The sequence below is a fragment of the Nycticebus coucang genome, chromosome 3, assembly GCF_027406575.1.
Source record: "Nycticebus coucang isolate mNycCou1 chromosome 3, mNycCou1.pri, whole genome shotgun sequence".
In the NCBI taxonomy this organism is placed as follows: Eukaryota; Metazoa; Chordata; class Mammalia; order Primates; family Lorisidae; genus Nycticebus; species Nycticebus coucang.
In genome coordinates, this window is record NC_069782.1 from 21,523,164 (window position 1) to 21,531,601 (window position 8,438).

General features: G+C 34.2%; 1 pseudogene; it reads right to left on the reverse strand.

Annotated features, from left to right (window-relative positions):
• Positions 1-4,897: 4,897 nt before the first annotated feature.
• LOC128580883 (mRNA cap guanine-N7 methyltransferase-like) lies at positions 4,898-6,323 on the reverse strand (annotated as a pseudogene).
• Between the last annotated feature and the right edge of the window lie 2,115 nt (positions 6,324-8,438).

An 8,438-nucleotide genomic window follows, 5' to 3' on the forward strand; every position in this document is an offset into this window, starting at 1 on the left:
TAGATAAAGTAGAGCTGATTGGGGGGAACACTTCCTTGGTATTGAATCTCATAGATTAATACAGAAACAAAATTTATAAGATCCAATCTTATTTACCTTAAATGTGCTTTATTTTATATTTTATAAATGACATTTAAAAAAATGAAGACAGGTACTGTTATCTCATCCTCAAATTCTGGGTGTTGCAAATGCCTGAATAAATGAAAACATATTCAGAACCACTTGGATGGAATTCAAGGTGATCTGCCTTATTTGGAATTCATATTTATCAAAACATTATTACAATAATATGTGTGAAAAATAAAACTTTCTGCATAAAAATGTATATTTCATGTTCTAGAAAGCAATCTAGAAAAGAATGCCTTTCCAATTTGCAATAAACACTGTTAAGTAGGAGTCCAAACACAATTTCCTCTAGAATTTGCCCATTAAATGGTTCCCTGGACATGGAAAAGGATTGTGGGGGATTTATATTGTCCAGAACAGGAAAGGACAAGATGTGGAAAGCTTGACCATATTCACTAGACAATGAACTACATGAGAACAAGTTTTAGGTCTCATTTATCTTTATTTCACCTATAGTGATTTGCACGGTACAGACAGTAGAAGCCTCATAAATGTTATTGTCAGAGATTCACAGAAGGTCACAGCCAGGGTAACTTGAGAAAGAAGCACTGCTTCTGGGATCATCCTGAGTTCCAATTGCAATTCCACCACTTAGTATTTGTATGATCTTGGGTAAACAATTTACCTGGGCCTCAATTCCTCATTTGTGAAATGGAGGTGATAGTAATACCTACGGCACAGGTATGTTGAGAATATTGAACAAACTGGCATATATAAAGCCTTCAGAACAGCTCTAAGCAGCTGTCATCCACTAGTACTAGTACGTCCAGTTTTCCAGGACTTCCTTGAGGAACCTCAAGAATGCCAACCAAGTAGTATTTCCTTTCCACTCCTTTCACCAAAGGACAACATTCTGAGCACTTAAGAGCTAACACTGCACCAGGCATCATGGATCAAATGGGGCCCCAGATGTGCCAGTCTTAGCTCTTTACCTGTTGAGTTGTTAAGAAGTCCAAGAGAACCACAGTGCCAGGCACTGGGGAATTTTAGGGGGTCTTGGAGCAGTGCCAGCTTATTACTAACCATGATGGAGATATTGCAGTACTTTAAATCCGGTACCAGTGTATTTTGGCTGCATATCAGTTCTGTTTTATACATTCTCACTCTAAACATCTAAACCAGTAAAGTTCCTAATCACTCCATAGAACAAACTAGAACTTCTCATCTCAAACATTATTTTAGTTTCTAACTCCCTTCTGAGAGAAATGAAAGCAAACATAATGGCGTTATCAGAAGGCAGATGATGAATTAATGTGAGCCCTCCATTTATGAGTACTCCTTGATAAGAGATATTTTAAATATCTGTTTAATGGATCAGTATGGAAGAAAGGGGCATGAGCTCCAAGGGGTTTGAAAATAACATCAACCAAATCATCCAAAATAAATAGATTAATTATCAGGAAAAGTGCTGAATGGATTTTACTAGCTGCCTACTGAGAATAGCTTTCATGTGAGAAGAATATGGTGATTAGGAAGGAAAATATTTGCCTCCACTGCAGAAAGGCAGGCTAAGAAATAAAAAGTAAACAAAACCCAGAGAAGATTAAAAAAAAAAGAAAGAAAGAGGCAGTAGAGTCCTTACATAAAAAGAACACAATAAATGAAAGAACTCCTTGATTTTCCATTGATTGACTCGAACTGTTCTTCCATTTAGGGAAACAATCCACATAAAGTCCAAAGAGCTAACACAGGTTTGCAGCAAATTAGGCCTTTAATGTCAGATTATAACTTTCTCTCATGGGCATGTTTGTAGGTTCCCGGGAGAACTCCCCTCAGGTAACATCCATCTGAACCTCCCCTGACACCAGCAATGCATCTCCTCTAGCTGGCTTCTTGTGATTCTTCTTTCAGTCCCAGAAGTCTCATAGCTTATTCTACTCTGTTTGAACCCTTTGCTTTCTTGAGGTGAGTGGTCATAAAGCCTGTGTTTTACCATCTCATTTGTAAGCTCTGGGTGAGGAAGGTGATATCCTTCTTTGGAATGAACATTCTCTTCTTATTTTGCTTCTGACTGAGAATTAGTCAATTAAAAATGAAAAAAAAAAAGAAAAATGTCATTTTACTATTTTATGTTAATAAAAATTCTTAATATAACTTTATGATAAGATATTTGTCCTACATTTCTTATATTCCCAGTCATGCTATACAAAGTAGTGAGAAATTTTACCTGCCATTCCATAAAATTGCAATTCACTTAAAAATGCATCAACTTGGATGTTACAAAATAATAATGTTAAACCATATCAATGAAATATTCTCATCATTCAAATCATTCACAACTACCCCTCTTTAGAGTATATGTGCATGAGTTGCTGGAGTATGGCAACCATTTAAAGTAGTGGACCCAGACTCATTAAAAATCAGTAAGGAAGTAACTTGAACCAGTGGCCATTGCTGGTTATACAGACCATATCAATTATTCCCTGTTCCCTTTTAAAAATAATCAAAAAAAAATTTTTTTGTTTCTTTCTGTTTCCATTTCTTCTTTCCAAATTCCATGTATTACAGGAAAAATGTGTTCTGTTTAGCATTTCCACAGGCCTAAGTGGTACAAAGATAAACACATCCTCTTGGACAATGATTGATTCAGATAACTAAATTAAGCCAGTTCATGTCATTCCACTGTCCACAGGCTAATCTAGGAATGAGAATAACAATGTATTATAGGAGTTACAAAGTTTATAGATGGGAAATATATATAACAATAGAGCAGAGGACAAGAAGGGATAAGTAGGACAAACATTGTTGAAAGTCTTTTGTATTATAGTAAAGTGTTATACTATCAATTCATATGAGATAAGTTAAGAAAGCATGTTGTAATTCTCAAGCAACCCACTAAAAAGTACAACCAAGAGGTATAGCTAATAAGCCAATAGTGGTGATAAGAGAGAATGTAAAAGAAATATTTATTTGAAAAGAAGGAAGAAAAAAGGGAAAACAAAAACAGATAAAATAGATAACAAATAACAACAATGTAGACACAGAAACATAAAGTTATATTAAATATAAATGTGTTATAAATGTCAGTTAAAGGAAAGAGTTTTTTTATTATTATTAAATCATAGCTGTGTACATTAATGCGATCATGGGGCACCATACACTGGTTTTATAGACTGTTTGAAACATTTTCATCACACTGGTTAACATAGTCTTCCTGGAATTTTTTTAGTTATTGTGTTAAGACATTTACATTCTACATTTACTAGGCTTCACATATACCCTTGTAAGAGACACTGCAGGTGTAATCCCACCAATCACCCTCCCTCCACCAACATCCCCCTCCCTCCCCTCCCTTTCCCCCTTCCCACTATTCTTAGGTTATAACTGGGTTATAGCTTTCATGTGAAAGCCATAAATTAGTTTCACAGTAGGGCTGAGTACATTGGATACTTTTTCTTCCATTCTTGAGATACTTTACTAAGAAGAATATGTTCCAGCTCTAGCCATGTAAACATGAAAGAGGCAAAGTCTCCATCTTTCAGTTAAAGGAAAGAGATTTTTAAGCTTACAAAAAAGAAAAAAAAACCCAAATACACGCTGTTTACAGGAAATACACTTTAAATATGAAGATACCAATATGTTAAAAGTTAAAGAGTGAGAAAAAAATAACATGCAATTACTACTAAGAAAGCTAAAAGAGGTATACTCATATCACATAAAGTAAAATTTAAAACAAGGAATATTACCAGTAATAAAGATAAAAATTTTCTTTAAAAGGGCAATCCATTAAGAGAATATAGCAATACTAAATGCACCTAATAACAAAGCTTCAAAATACATGAAACAAAAACTGACAGAGCTAAAGAAATAAAGTAATAAATCTGCAATTATAGTTGATTACTTTAACACTCCCTGTCTTGGTAATTTATACAACAAGTAGACAAAAAAACAAAAAATAATAATAGAAAGGATATTGAAGCTACCCTTCAAAAACACAAAGATAAACACATCCTCTTGGACAATGGCAAGTGGCATTTGTAGAATACCCAGCTGTAGCAGAATACACATTCTTATCAGTTTCATATGGCCCATTCACTGAGACCACACGTTGTGCCATAAACAAGTCTTGATAAATTTAAAAGCATTGAATCCTACAGTGTATGCCCCTAATCACAATGTAATTAAATTAGAAATCAATAATAGATAGGTACCCAGAAAATCCCAAAATATTTGGACATGAAACACATTTCTAAACCAGTTATGTGTCAAGAAACAGATACAAATAAATTGGAAAATATTTTGAACTGAATAATTTTTCATACAGTTAAGTATTTTATGACCATCTAAATTTCACTTTAAACTTTAGGAATACATCTGAACATTTACATTCAATTGTAGAGAATGCAAGTCATTTAATCTTAAAAAACACTATATAACAAAACTATAGAGATGAGCCCATGATTGAAATGTTCTGACCAATTCTACAACTACAGTAAATGTAATACCATAAACACATTGAACAAACACTGAAAGTTGCTTCTTTATATTTTTTATATTTATATTATGATTTTTAAGAGCTAAAAGAGTAGAGGCAAATGGAATTCTTAGACCATTACTTAAAAATAGATTTTAAAGACAAAGATTCCCAACTCATTCTTACATACACACACAAAAGTTCATCTGTCACAGACAGCAAATGTTGAATTTATACACTGGAGTTTATAGCAGCATTCTGCACATTTAGAACTAAAATAAACAAACAGAGCTGAGATAGATTGTTCAAATCTGTGCTGGACAGAGCACAGCTCCTCTGGGACTACTGCCTATGTGCTCACCGGGGCTTCTTAAAAGTAAAAACCAAGTAAACATTGCAGCTTCCCACTCTGATTTACTTAAGGCTCCCAAGGGTAACCTTACTTGATGGTTCTTCATTTACTTTGCTGCATGTTCATAGTCATCCACCTTCTCAGAGGCAAGTTTAGAATTTTCATTTGCAGGATATGGCTCCAGGGCTAGCATTCATTTGTTTTAACTACATTTTATTTTCATTGTTCTTAATCTTTTCTTTATAGAATTCCAGAATTATTTTTTTCGTAGACTAGTTTTATATCATACTTCTTCACTATTGCATTTAGCAATGAAAACAGACCAAGGAATCAGAGACATCCATAATGTCTTCCAAGTTGAAGTCATATTTGCAGCCAAGTAAAGGATAATCTCCTTTTGTTCCTGAAATTTCACAGTACATATTTCATTTCCAAATGATTCTGTTTCTTAAGCTTCAAGGCATCTGATCAGTTTGAAGCTATTGGGAGTAGTACCAATAAAATAGCCCCCAGCGTTAAGTCTCTCACAGGCATTTCTGAGTATCATGTCAGCCTGCTCAGAGGATTCAAATGAGTAATGATGGACAAAGTGACAACTGCAAATGTCAAAGCACCTTTCTGGGTCATGAAATTTGTCAATCAAAAGTTCCTTTGAACAGTCAGCCGTTATAAATTCTCCACTGAAAATTTTTCATGAGGATTTTTCATGTCTTCAGACCGCTGCTGACACTGTTTGATAGAAACATTAGCAATATCTGTACAAACTTGTTAATTCTACTCTTTTTCCACTTCAGCAAATCTTCACCTTTACCACATCCCAGGTCCAAAACAGTGATACCACAATTTTTTTTATGTCATACCTTTTCTAAAAATTCCCCAGTGAGGGTTCCTTTCATCTAATTATTAATGTGTCTTAGATAAAAAAAAATATGACTTTGACTACACTTGTCCAGACCAGCTTCTGGAAGTCCATCACAGTGGGCAGCTAGTACTGAGCTGTGTCCCCCAAGTTCTTCTGGTTTTCAGGAACATTCTCAAGTTCTATTTCTCTTTTTGTAAGTGCTGTCTCCCGTGGAAGGTTCATCTTTTGGAACATCATCCCTTTTTCTTGTTCTTTTTCTTTTCTTTGAAATGGCTTCATCATCACCAGAACCTTTTTCCTCTGGGACTATTTCATCATCAAGTTTTCTTTTCTTGGGTAGTCAACTGGAACTTTCCTCTACAAGATCATCTTCAAACTCTTGCCCTTTTTATGGTGTGTCCACTTGCTCACAAACAGGAATCTTTTCAGAAAGCCCAGTCCCCGAAGCTGTTGTATTTTCATCAATAACAAATGAAGACTCTGTTTCAGAATTTACCAATTCTGTTACCAGAATTTACCTGTTCCAGAGACATCTTTTTATATTCCTCCACATCTGCATACTTTTCCATTTTTTGATTACTTGAATTGATGGCAAAACTTCATAAACCAACACAGCAGTCATCCACAGTTCTGCTTGTGGAAATTGTGACCTGCTGCCACCCTGTCTTGTTAGGTAACTTCCAGGGAGTCTGAATAAAAAGTTTACAAATATTACATCAAAAGTGTAGTGTGTGGACAAATAGCATTTAAAGGGAAATCTATAGCTTTAACAGTTTATATTAAAAAATAAAAAAGGTTTCAAATCAATGATGTAAGCTTTTACCTTAAGATACTACTAAAAGAAGAATAAATTAAATCCAAAGCAAGTAGATAATAAAGAAACTATAGAAATTAAAGAAATAGGAACTACAAAACAAAGAAAATCAATATAACCAAAACCTGTTTCTTAGACAAGATTAATACAATTGAGACCATAGAGCCAGACTGATCGTGAAAAAATGGGAGATGACACAATTACCAGTGCTAGTAATGAAAGGAGAAACATTATCACGCATCTTACAGATAAGGGAATATAATGATAACGTCATGCCAATAAACCTGACAATTTTAATGAAATTGACAGATTCCTTTAGAGACATTAATTACCAAAAGTGAGCAAAGATTAATTTTATTTCTATATACCAACAACAATTTTTTAAAGTTCCACTTATGATAGCATAAATACCTAAAAAATAAATTTAATGAAAGTTATGCAAAATCTTATTCTTAAAACTGGAAAACTTTGCTGAAAGAAACTAAAGAAGACAAACAAATGGAAGGATATACCATTTGTGGATGAAAAGACTCAGTACTGTGATATCAATTCTCCCCAAACTGAATTATAGATTCGTGTCATTCATATGAAAATCTAACAGACCTTTTAACAGCAATTAACAAGCTAATTCTAAAATTTATATAGAAATGCAAGTGGCCTAGAATAGTAAAAAACTTTTTTTTTTTTTTTTTTGGTAAAAAACTATTTTAAAAGAGAGAAGCTATCTTGGAAGATTTTCACTATTTGACTGAAGACTCTAAAGCTACAGAATCAAGACAGTGTGATAGTAGCATAAGCAGAGACATATAGATCAATAAGACAGACTAGAGTATCCAGAAATAGTCCCACCCTTACATGGTCAATGATTTTCAGCAAAGATACCACAGTAATTCAATGGGGAAAGGATAGTCTTATTAAACAACGTTGCTGAAATAATTGGACATCCATATGTAGAAAGAAGAAATGAAACAGTAGAAGGAAGGAAGGAAGGGAGAAAGGGAGGGAGGGAGCTGGGTACAGTAGCTCATATATGTAATCCTAGCACTCTGGGAGGCCGAGGCAGGCAGATTGCCTGAGCTCAGGAGTTCAAGACCAGCCTAAGGAAGAGCAAGAACCTGTCTCTAAAAATATAGCCAGGTGTTGTGATAGACACCTATAGTCCCAGCTACTCTAGAGGGAGTACTCTGAGGCAAGAGGATCGCTTGAACCCAAGACTTTGATGTCCCTGTGAGGTATGACTCTACAGCACTCTATCCAGGGTGACAAAGTGGGATTCTTCCCCTTCCCCCAAAAAAGAAAGAAAGGACTCACTTTACCTTGATCACACAACATATGCAAAGTTTAATTTGAAATGGATCATAGCCTCAAATGTAAGAGCTAAAATCATAACATATCTGGTAATCATGTAGGAGAAAATATTTTTATCTCAGGTTATCTAAATATTTCTAAAATTAAAAATCATAAAATATTTCATAAAAATCATGAAGCATTTAAATGTTGATAAATTAGAATTTAACAAAATTATAAAATTTGTTCTTCAAAAGACACCATCAAAAAAATGAAAAAGGCAAGCCTCAGACTGGAAGAAAATATTCATAATACTTATATCTGAAAGATGACCTGTGTCAAAAATATTTTAAAAATTCTCACAAGTCAATAGTAAAACAAATAATTCCCCCACCAAAAAAAGGGGAAAATATTTGAAAAGACAGTTTCTCACAGAAGATCCCAGGTGGTCAATAAGTACATAAAAAGATGCTCAGCTTCTCAGTAGCCACTGGCTCCACTCTTTTATTGCCAAGTGTATCAGTCAGCTTATGCTGTATAACAAACCATGCCAAATCTTATTAAAGTAAAACAGCAATTATTT